Here is a 12,272-nt window from a genome sequence, read left to right on the forward strand (position 1 = left end):
GGCGTAGTCCTGGAGTACTACGGCTTCGGAAGATTTTCTGTGTGTTGTTGGCAAGGGAAGATGGAAAACTTGGAAATTCTTTGTGTCTGGAGGGAAGGGCCCGGTGGTGCCAAGAGAAGCTGGCTAGGCCAAGCAGCCTAGCAGGTGAGAGCCCCAGCATAGCAGGTGCCAGCCAGCGGACCGATCTGTCCAGGCCTGTGTGGTGGTGAGGCCGTGAGGTGGACCGCGCAGTTGGCCGAACTTGGCTGGAACTGGGCTGAAGAGACCTGGGTGCGCAGGCGCACGGCAGGGTCAGGAGAGTGATGCGTGGCGGCCGGCGCCCAAGCTGGTGTAGCTGCTGCCTCCAGAGCCTCAGCCCCAGCAGTGCCAGGTCATTGTCGTCCTCGTCGCCATGGCCCGCTGGATGCCTACCAAGAGGAGGAAGTCCGCGGTTGGTGAGTGCTCGCCCCCCGAAGTTTGTTGAGAGAGGCCCTGCGGGTGTTGCAGGGAGCCGGGCGGTGGACGCCGGCCGGCCAAGGGGTGCGCCCTGTCCGGCCTGGCCTCAACGTGTCACCCTGGCGGGCGGGCGCCATCCGGGCTCAACTGCTGCTGCTGGGCTCCAGAGCCTGTGGCGGTTGGAGCCATCTCCCTCCTGGGAGCGGCCTTGGGGAAGTCATGTGTGGTTTGGGGACTCTGGCTCAGAGTGCAGCTGGGCTTCAGGCCCCTAATCCCGCGCCCAGAGCCTGAGCTCCAGTGCTAGGCAGGGTGGAAACCTCAAGGGAGGGAGCTCGCCTGACGCCCCGGGGGGACCTCGCGCTGCCGTCCGCCTCCCAGAGCCAGAGCTGGAGCTGGCCTGCAGTTTCATTCAGGTTGTCCGTTTGCTCTCCTGACAGTATCTCTGGCTGTGCAGAAGCTTTTTAATTTCATGAGGTGCCATTTATTTCTTCTTCTTGTTGCTGTGATTGCCTTTGGGGTCGTCTTCATCAATTCTTTGCCTAGGCCAAGGTCTCTAAGAGTTTTTCCCACATTGTCTTGTAGACAGGGATTTTCTTTTTCTTTTTTCTTTTTTGCTCTTTCTTGTAATTTTTTTTAAATTGTTATTTTGGCATGTTGTGGGGGTACAAAAGTTTAAGTTACATGAATTCCCTGCCACCGCCCCCCCCCCCCCCCAGTAGGACCTCCGAACGTGTCCATCTATTATACAGTGCTCATCGCGGTCATGTAGGTATACACCCATCCCCTCCCCCACCCACAGCTGTCAGACACCCGATCAATGTTTTTCCTAAATGTGCTCTTAGGGGATGATCAGTGAAACCAATATGATGGTGAGTACATGCAGTGCTTACTTTACCATTCTTGGCATACTTCACTTAGTAGAATGGCTTCACACTGTATCCAGGAAACTACGAAAGGTGCTATATCACCATTGTTTTTCATAGCTGAGTAGTACTCCATGGTATACATATAGCACATTTTATTAATCCACTCATGGATTGATGGGCACTTGGGTTGTTTCCACATCTTTGCAATTGTGAATTTTGCTGCTATGAACATTCGGGTGCACATGTGTTTTTTATAGAATGTCTTTTGTTTTTTTGTGTAGATGCCCAATAGTGGGATTCCTGCTTCAAATGGTAGGTCTACATGTATCTGTTTAAGGTATCTCCGTATTGCTTTCCGCAGAGGTTGCTCTAGTTTGCAGTCCCACCAGCAGTATAGGGGTGTTCCTGTGTCTCCGCATCCATGCTACCACTCATTGTTATGGGACTTTTTGATAAAGGCCATTCTCATTTTAGTGATATCTCTTTATGGTTTTGATTTGCATTTGCCTGTTGATTAGAGCTATTGAGTATTTTTTTTTATAGGTTTGTTGGCCATTCTTCTGTCTTCTTTTGAAAAATTTCTATTCATGGCCTTTTCCCACATTTGACAGGGTTGTTGGTTTTTTCTTGCTGATTTTCCTGAGTTCTCAGTAGATACTAGTTATGAGTCCTTTATCGGATGGGTAGCACGTGACCATTTTTTCCCATTCTGTAGGTTGTCTGTTTCCTCTCGTGACAGTGTCTTTGGCTCTGCAGAACCTTTTTAATTTCATCAGATCTCATTTGTTTATGTTGTTGCTGTGATTGCTTTTGGGGTCTTCCTCATAAAGTCTTTGCCTAGGCCAATGTCTCTAAGAGTTTTTCCCACATTGTCTTCTCTAAGGGATTTTCTTTTTTATAATTGTGGCTTTCTTTTTCTTTCTCCCCTCACCATTAAGAGTGTGCTTATAGCATATGGTGAGTAAGGACTTTGGCTTTGCTTGTGGGTAAATAGCTTAATCACTTTCACCCTCCTGGTCCTAGCTGGTAGTCAATTGTTTCTAATAAGATTTTGTTGGTGTCGAGGCTTTGTTGCATGCGTTGTGTAATCTTTATGTAAAGGTACAAACATGATGTCTTTTGTTCTTTTGGGTAGATGCCCAATAACGAGATTGCTGCATCAAATGGTAGGTCTACTTGTGTGTGTTTATGGTATCTCCATATTGCTTTCCACAGAGGTTGCGCTAGTTTGCTGTTACACCAGCAGTGAATGAGTGTTGCTGTGTCTCCGCATCCACGCCAGAGTTTAGTGTTATGGGACTGTTTGATAAAGTGCATTATCACTGGATTTAAGTGATATCTCATTGTGGTTTTGATTTGTGTTTGCCGCATGATTAAAGATGTTGAAGATTTTTTCAGGTTTGTTGAGCCGCCTTCTGTCTTCTTTTGAAAAATTTCTTTTCATGTCCTCTTCCCCCTTTTGGATAGGGTTGTTTGAGTTTTTCTTGCTGATTTTCCTGAGTTCTCAATAGATTCTTGTTATGAGGCCTTTATCGGAAGTGTAGCATACGAACATTTTTTCCCATTCTGTAGGCTCTGTTTGCTCTCGTGACGGTTTCCTTTTGTGTGCAGCAGCTGTTTTTTTTTATTTATTTCTGCATATTGTGGGGGTAAAAGATTTTAGGTTACGTGTATTGCCCTTTCCCCCCAAACCCCCCAAGGCCGAGCTTCAAACGTGTCCATCCCCTATACCGTGCACTTCGCACTCATTATGTATGTATACAGCCATCCCCTCCCCGACCCACATCTGCCGGGCACCCGATCAATGTTATTCCTAAATGTGCTCTTAGGGGATGATCAGTGAAACCAATCTGATGGTGAGTACATGCGGTGCTTGTTATACTATCCTTGGGATACTTGACTTAGTAGAATGGGTTCCCACTCTATCCAAGAAACTACAGAAGGTGCTATATCACCATTGTTTTTCATAGCTGAGCAGTACTCCATGGTATACATATAGCACATTTTATTAACCCACTCATGGATTGATGGACACTTGGGTTGTGTCCACATCTTTGCCATTGTGAATTGTGCTGTAATAAACATTCGGGTGTAGATGTCTTTTTTATAGAATGTCTTTTGTTCTTTTGTGTAGATGCCCAATAATGGGATTGCTCGTTCAAATGGTAGGTCTACTTGTATCTTTTTATGGTATCTCCCTATTTCTTTCCACAGAGGTTGCACTAGTTTGCAGTCCCACCAGCATTGTAGGGGTGTTCCTGTGTCTCCTCATCCACGCCAACATTTATTGTCATGGGACTTTTTGATAAAGGCCATTCTCATTGGCTTTAAGTGTTATCTCATTGTGGTTTTGATTTGTATTTACCCAATGATTACAGATATTGAGCATATTTTTTAAGTTTATTGGCCATTATTCTTTCTTCTTTTGAAAAATTTCTATTCATGTCCTTTTCCCTCATTTCACAGTGTTGTTGGATTTTTTCTTGCTGATTTTCCTGAGTTCTCAATAGATACTAGTTATCAGTCCTTTATCGGCTGTGTAGCATGCGACCATTTTTGCCCATTCTGTAGGTTGTCTGTTTGCTCTCGTGACAGTTTCTTTGGCTCTGCAGAACCTTTTTAATTTCGTCAGATCCCATTTATTTATTTTTGTTGTTGCTGTGATTGGCTTTGCTGTCCTCTTCATAAATTCTTCGCCTAGGCCAATGTGTCTAAGAGTGTTTCCCACATTTTGTTCTAGACAGGGATTTGCTTTTTTGATTTGTGGCTTTATGTTCTTTCCCCCCTCTGTATTAGGAGAGTGTTTGTAGCATATGTTAGGTAAGCACTTTGGCTTTGCTCGTGGGTACTTTGATGGGGACAGTGTAGTTTCTGAATGGATCCCTTTTTCCTAGATATGGGTAGCATGACAGTTTTGTCAATTGGTGGTTATTTGTAGGGTATAGTCCTGGAGTACAACGGCTTGGGAAGATTCCCTGTGTCTTGTTGGCAAGGGAAGATGGAAAACTTGGAAAGTCTTTGTGTCCGGAGGGAGAAGCACGTTGGTGCCAAGAGGAGCTGGCTGGGCCAAGCAGCCTAGCAGGTGACAGCCCCAGCTTAGCAGGTGACAGCGGACCAATCTGTCCAGGCCTGGGGCGGTGGTGAGGCCGTGAGGCGGCCCGCGCATTGGGCCGAAATTGGCCAGAACTCTGCTGAAGAGGCCAGGGTGCTCAGGCAGGCAGTAGGGCTCCAAAGAGTGCTGCGTGGCGGCTGGAGCCCAAGCTGGTGTAGCCGCTGCCTCCAGAGCCGGAACCCCAGCAGTGTGAGGTCATCGTCGTTGTCATCACCATGGCCCGCTGGACCTCGACCAAGAGGAGGAAGTCCATCGTTGGTGAGTGCTCGCCCCCCGAAGTTTGTTGAGAGAGGCCCTGCGGGTGTTGCAGGGAGCCGGGCGGTGGACGCCGGCCGGCCAAGGGGTGCGCCCTGTCCGGCCTGGCCTCAACGTGTCACCCTGGCGGGCGGGCGCCATCCGGGCTCAACTGCTGCTGCTGGGCTCCAGAGCCTGTGGCGGTTGGAGCCATCTCCCTCCTGGGAGCGGCCTTGGGGAAGTCATGTGTGGTTTGGGGACTCTGGCTCAGAGTGCAGCTGGGCTTCAGGCCCCTAATCCCGCGCCCAGAGCCTGAGCTCCAGTGCTAGGCAGGGTGGAAACCTCAAGGGAGGGAGCTCGCCTGACGCCCCGGGGGGACCTCGCGCTGCCGTCCGCCTCCCAGAGCCAGAGCTGGAGCTGGCCTGCAGTTTCATTCAGGTTGTCCGTTTGCTCTCCTGACAGTATCTTTGGGTGTTCAGAAGCTTTTTAATTTAATCAGGTGCCATTTATTTATGGTTGTTGTTGCTGTGATTGCCTTTGGGGTCGTCTTCATCAATTCTTTGCCTAGGCCAAGGTCTCTAAGAGTTTTTCCCACATTGCCTTGTAGACGGGAATTTTCTTACTTTTTTCTTTTCTTTTTTTTTTTTTTGTTGTATCTTGTAATTTTTTTTTAAATTGTTAATTTGGCATGTTGAGGTGCTATAAAAGTTTAAGTTATGTGAATTTCCCTGCCACCCCCCCGCCACAAGTGAGAGCTTCAAACCTGTCCATCCATGATACAGTGCTCATCCCACTCCTTATGTATTTATACACCCATCCCCTCCCCCACCCACAGCTGTCAGACACCCGATCAATGTTCTTCCTAAATGTGCTCTTAGGGGATGATCAGTGAAACCAATTTGATGGTGAGTACATGCAGTGCTTATTTTACCATTCTTGGCATACTTCACTTAGTAGAATGGCTTCACACTGTATCCAGGAAACTACGAAAGATGCTATATCACCATTGTTTTTCATAGCTGAGCAGTACTCCGTGGTATACATATAGCACATTTTATTAATCCACTCATGGGTTGATGGGCACTTGGGTGGTTTCCACATCTTTGGGACTGTGAATTGTGCTGCTATAACGTTTCTTGTGCACGTGTCTTTTTCATAGAATGTCTTTTGTTCTTTTGTGTAGATGCTTAATAGTGGGATTCCTGCTTCAAATGGTAGGTCTACATGTATCTGTTTAAGGTGTCTCCGTATTGCTTTCCGCAGAGGTTGCACTAGTTTGCAGTCCCACCAGCAGTGTAGGGGTTTTCCTGTGTGTCGGCATCCATGCCAGCACTTATTGTTATGGGATTTTTTGATAAAAGCCATTCTCATTGGCATTAAATCATATCTCATTATGGTTTTAATTTTCATTTGCCTGATTAGAGCTATTTAGCATTTTTTTATAGGTTTTTTGGCCATTCTTCTGTCTTCTTTTAAAAATTTCTATTCTTGTCCTTTTCCCACATTTGACAGGGTTGTTGTTTTTTTCTTGCTGATTTTCCTGAGTTCTCAGTGGGTACTAGTTATCAGTCCTTTATCGGATGGGCAGCATGCGGCCATTTTTTCTCATTCTGTAAGTTGTCTGGCGAAGCCGGGTCAGCTCTCGCGCCTGGTCCCGAATCAGGACGTGTTGTTTCCTAAGGTGGGTGGAAGGGAAGCGTCAGAGTGGAAAGGGGGCAACGACAGGGGAGAAGGACTTTGAAAGAGACGCTGTTACTAAGGCCCCAGGCAGCTCTTCAACGGATCCTGAAAGACATTTGCTGAATGTGCAGCAGTTTTTCCAAAATGTCTGCAAAGGCAGGTTTATATCCGGAGCATTGTGAGCCTAGTTGCTGTTCCTTCTTGACATGAACTTTCTTTTTGTCTAGTTACCTTTCTTGCTGTGGAGAACCTGCCAGCAGGCTGGGCCCGCAATGAAGCAGGCAGGGACGCCACCTTCCCTGATTTTATTATTTATTTATTTATTTATTTATTTTTGTGAGACAGACTCTCGGTCTATTGCCTGGGCTAGAGTGCCGCGGCGTCAGCCTAGCTCACAGCAACCTCAAACTCCTGGGCTCAAGTGAACCTCCTGCCTTAGCCTCCCGAGTAGCTGGGACTACAGGCATGGGCCACTATGCCTGGCTAGTTTTTTCTATATATTTTTTAGTTGTCCAGCTAATTTGTTTCTATTTTAGTAGAGACGGGGTCTTGTTCTTGCTCAGTCTGGTCTCCAAGTCCTGAACTCAAATGATCCTCCTGCCTCAGCCTCCCGGAGTGCTGGGATTACAGGCATGAGCCACCAAGCCCGGCCATCCCTCCCTGATTTTAACCACACAGGGGACAGCAGGTCCTATGTGTTTGTGACTGTGGAAACCATGAACGGTGACACTTCACCTGGCCGACTCTACATTTCCCAACGTGAGAAATTCACAGGAAGTGGCAATCGACACAGGAATAGCAAGGACAACAGCACCGTTCCTTAAACAGACCCTTCCTGGTGGCTGACGAGATCACATAGGAACACTCAGCAGATCTGTGTCCCTGGATCTCCAGGTGAGACCCCCAAACACCACCTTAGTTCCCCTGGGGAAGCCTTGACTGTCACAGTCACCTGGGGGATGCTGGCTCTTGTCCTTCCTCATCCTTAGGATCCTGCAGGTTTCCTGCAAATGAAATCAGATGACACAGTCACATGCCGCAGTTCCTGCTTTACACAGTGTAGACACAGGGACGGACATAGTCTCTGGGTGAACTAAGGACATTCTGAGAAGGACCCTGCAGGGAGCCCTAGACATGTCCTGGGAGAAGGAACTGGCCCTGCTTTCCTGAGCCACCGAATGCACAGTGGCTGCTGAGACAGACCTTTAACACACGTCCACTGGTCACACCTGGGTAGACAGTTACCCGTGTTAGTCTCTTTAGAGATCATGGGACCCTGCCTCGCTATTTGCTCGGGTGCTGCCGCCACCTGCCCGGTAGACCCCCTGGGTGCTGCTGATGGCCATGAGAGTGACCCTGAGATTAGACTGAGTGACGCAACACACGAAGTCTCACAAAGAAGAGTCTCTGGTCTCCTCAGAGCATGTGATCCTGGGCCATTCATGGAGGTGGGGACGTCAGGGCCAAGCGTCGCCTTCAGAGAAAGTTCCACACACAGGCAGTGCCCGTGGGGCTCACGTCCTGGTGCTCAGATGAGGCTTCTCAGGACAAGCTGACTAGGAGGACAGGGACTGGAACTCAGAGCCCAGGGGCCTGGGAGCACCATTGCCAAACATGCAAGCAAGACTGTCACCCTCCTTGACGGGTTGCAGGTGCTCAGAAAACACTGGCGAGGAATGACAGTTAGCCAGACGACCAAAGGACAGATGAAATGTCTCATCGAAAGAAGCATCTGTCCGAGGACTCTGTGCACGTACAGCACAAGTGTTAGAGTGGCCGGGACACCCTCACTCTCCCCAGCCTGGCCCGTCTTGGTGCCCACAGCCTGCCTTTGCCAGTGAGTGCCTGAGTGACACTCCTGTGCTCTAAGGACTAGGAAGAGTGCAGAGCTCCCTGACACCTCTAATGTCTATGCTTACACTTCGGGACTAGACTTTGGTCCCAGTGGAGGTGGCCTACAAGGTGTGGCTGCAGAGACCCATCTTTCTAGATTGATGGGTGCGCACAAAGATATCGAGGCTACTGGTGAGACCACGGGGAGCCTCCTTATCCCCGTAATGGGAGGACTCACTCTCCGCCTCCCAAGCAGCCCAGATGTCATCAGTCACAAATGCAGGACTGTCCGGAGCCTCGCGGGTGTCCAAGAAGTCTTGGCCCCTGGAAGGCCACAAGTAGCAGGCATCCAAGGAATCCTGCCCCAGTTCGTCCAGGGGGTCCTCCTCCCGCAGCTCCCTGCTGAGGGCAGAGGGGGGAGGGGAGCACCCTGTTAGCCAAGGAAGGATCGGACATCGCAGCATCTCAGCGGTTCCCGATTGGAAGCCTCAGGGAGAGGTCGCAGGAGGCAGAGGGGACATCCCTCCAGAGAGAAAGGCAGAAGACCCCCCCTCTTGTGACTAAGGCAGAATGGGGGCTGATGCGGGGATGGGGAGGGCAGGTGTGGGTGGAGAGAGTGGCAGGTGCCCAGGGCACTGGTGATGTGATGTGCTAACCGGGAAGGACACTCCTCTCCCACTGCCGGGTGCCACCACTACAAGCAGCACACAGCGAGAACTGTCACTCTTGCTATGGCCCGGCTGCAAGGTGGGTCCACTGCACTTGTAGCGGGGCAGGGATGGGGACTCCTGAGGCTCGGCCGACTCCTACAGATCGTCAGCACTGTGGGCCTTGATCCCCGAGGACTGTGACCTCATGTGATGTTGCTCAGTCTAGTTACATTCCTTGTTATAAAATCCCTGGCAAGCAACAAAGGCCAACCTTGCAAAAAAGGTACGCATGTCATCTTGGTTTTCCCCTTGTGGGAAAGACCCATTGTTCTCCCTGAGTTCAGGGACATCTGTGATCAGGTCACCTCCAGTCAGCCCGGTACCAGGCTACTGAACTTGAGAAATCAGTGGAAAGTGGGAACCAGGGCAGAACCACCAAGAAAACAGCTGACACTGTAAAGAGCTGTCACAGTTTGCTGAATGAATGACACAGGCGCACTCAGCACACTCAGGCTGTCCTGGGTGTGGCCCTGCAGATGTCCACACTGCACTGACAGCCCGTGACCGCGAGTTACCTGGAGGGCATCAGCTCTGTTCCGTCCTTGTCCTCGGGAGGGTTCTGATTGTGACTCTCTGCAAAGAAATTTAGACAAACCCGTCTTATTATCCAGTTCTTGCTCCACACATCACACAAAGCCCTGTGCAATCATGGGGATGTAAATATTCTCCCAGGGAAAAAGCCCAGCACATTCTGCAAGGAACCAGGCTGGTGGCTTCCGACTGTGCCTTCTAGGGAAGGGGCCGGGCGGGCTTTGCTGAGCCACCCACACCTGCTCCATCGTCCTCATGTCGTCTTCTGTCCTGAGCTGGTGAAGCAGTGAAAATATATCAGCTTTGCCAGAGACTGCAGGGAATGTTCTAGCTGCCTTCAAAGTGGTATTAATGCAAGATTCAGCTTCCCCTCACAGATACAGTGGTTATCTTGCACGGAGACCACACCGAGGCGTGGAATCTACAGGAAAGTGCGCACCGAGGTCTGTGGGAAGGAAGGTCTGTGCTTCAGAGCCCAGGACTCTGCGCTACTCAGAGGGGTGGGGGTATCGGCTCCCAGGCCTTGCTTTCAAGGACAACACCAGATGTGGCCGTAACGGGTGTATTTCCTCGGTATTCTGACACACCCTTGGCAAGGATCAGTTGAATTAGAGGGGACAGAGAGATTGCGCCTGGAATCTAGGAACTACGGTAACATCTGCACAGACACAGGCAAGACCACCAACCTACTGGGACAGTCACTGGTGCTTTTGTAACAATTATCAGAACCTGCAGGACAGATCACAAGTCCCCACATGAAAGAATGGGCTCGTGCAGACCCCTGCCGTGCACAGGCATCAGCGGTGGCTGAGAGTCGGTTACAGTTCCTTCAATTCCCCCACTTTGCTTAGCTCTGGTGTGCCCACTGTGACCTAGTCGTGGTGTCCCCTGGGTAAGTGTTTGGCCCGGGATTCGGGAGTTGCCTGGCTGCCTGACACACCTGATGTCTGTGCCTAACGCTCAGGCGGCCACCCTCATCCAAATCAGTGTGTTTCCGGGGCCTGCTGGCATCTCTCTACCTGGCGACAGGTGAGGGGCACAGAGAACATGGAGGCTCCCTGGGAGGACACTTGGACTCATCTACTTTATACCAGACACACTCACTAGCTGTACCTGGGCAGGCACAGACGTCTCCCGCATCAGGCAGCAGGGCAGCACTGTGGGAAGGGCGGCGGGACTCAGAGATGTCCTGGCCACTGCAGAGAGTGACATGCTGCTCCCGCAGTGAGGTCTGCTGGGTGGGATTGACCTCCTCCTCCTCCCCGCTGAGCCTGGGGGTGCGCAGGAGAGAATGTTAAGCTCAGAGAGATCGGGCACCATGGCTTCCCTGGCTGGTCCTGATCAGGGGACACAGGCAGAGGTCCCAGAGGCGGCGAGGCCACCCCTGAAACAGGAAGAGGAAAACAGCCCCCCTAGGACTGCGGCTCAGGGAGGCTGCCGTGGGGTCTGAGGAAGCAGCAGGCGCCCAGTGCACCGGCCACAGGGCACAGTGACCAGGAAAGACCCCGCCCTCCCCCGCACGGTGCAATCAGGACACACAGCGCAGCGACCCGCAGCACTTGCTGCAGCTGTCGTGCGTTTGAGTCCCGCTCTCCCTGCCCAGCTGCAGGGAATAGACGCACCTGAGGCAGCGTGGACTTTAGGAGATCTCGGGCCTTCTAGGCCTTGTTCTCCCAGTACTGTGAAATGATGTGAAATTTTTCTCTTTCTTTCTTGTCTCGGTATACTACCTGCTGTGGAATCCCTGCCAACAACCTGTGGCTACCCTGGCAGAGAGAAGCTGTGCCTGTCCTCCCAGTCACCTCCCATGGGAGAGGGAGGTGGTCACCCTGAGTGCAGGGACACCTGAGACTGGTTAGCTCATCTCGGGTCACAGGACTCCAGCTTATTAAACTGGAGAAATTCGTGGGAAGTGGAAACCAGTGTGAGAAGCACCAGGTCGACAGACGCACTCTTGCCAGGCAGGCTGCGTGGTGCGGATCTAGTCAGCACCCTCTGCTGCTCCCTGGAGCGAGATCTCCAGGGGGTGGTGCCGTGGTGCTCACAGCCCGTGACTGTCACACTCACCCGGGCTCCACGGGCTCTTGTCCTTCTTCTTGCTTCTCGTCACCTTGAGTTGCTGCAAATACAGTCAGACAGGACCAGGCACCACAGGTACTTGCCTCATGGTCAACACAAACCCAGGGGCCTGTGTAATGCATGGGGGAAAGTACTGCTGTTGTGAGATCAGTATTCCATGGGGAATATTCCAGGTGACCTCAGGCTGTGTCTTCTGAGAAGTGGCCAGGCTGCCTGTTCAGAGTGCCTGGGCAGAGTGTCCCTGGATTGGTCCATTAGTGTCACACTGTCCTCTGTCCTGAGTCTTGGCAAACAGTGAAACATATTTTCCCAGTGAACAGGAAGAGCCTGCCTAGTGGCTCTAGACATGTGGCTACAAAATGCCGTCTTTAGTCATCAGCTGCTGTGGTTGCCATGGGTACAGATGGGATGATCCACTGAGATCAGATGACAGCTGCAATCTCTATTCTCTCAAATAGGAAAGATCTTTGCTGCTACTTAGAGAACAGGATACTTTTCATTCAAGGATATGGAGTGTGTCAAGGGCCCTGCCCTGTTTTCAGGGATAATTCCAGACTCATTCCAGAGGTGTTTGTATTCTGGTGGTTGGACGGCCATTTATGAAGGACAGGTCAACATAGAGTAGAGAGAGACCATGGTCTGGAGTTGAGGAGTCATCAACACTATCTCCAAAGACATAGGCAAGAATATCCACCCACTCAGACAGTCACTAATGCTCAGAGTACGCTGTTCGGGATCAGCATTTAGAAAGAACATTGCAGGAGACAACAGATGTCCCATCTGCAAAGAATG

This window comes from Eulemur rufifrons, chromosome 1 (assembly GCF_041146395.1).
Source record: "Eulemur rufifrons isolate Redbay chromosome 1, OSU_ERuf_1, whole genome shotgun sequence".
NCBI lineage: Eukaryota > Metazoa > Chordata > Mammalia > Primates > Lemuridae > Eulemur > Eulemur rufifrons.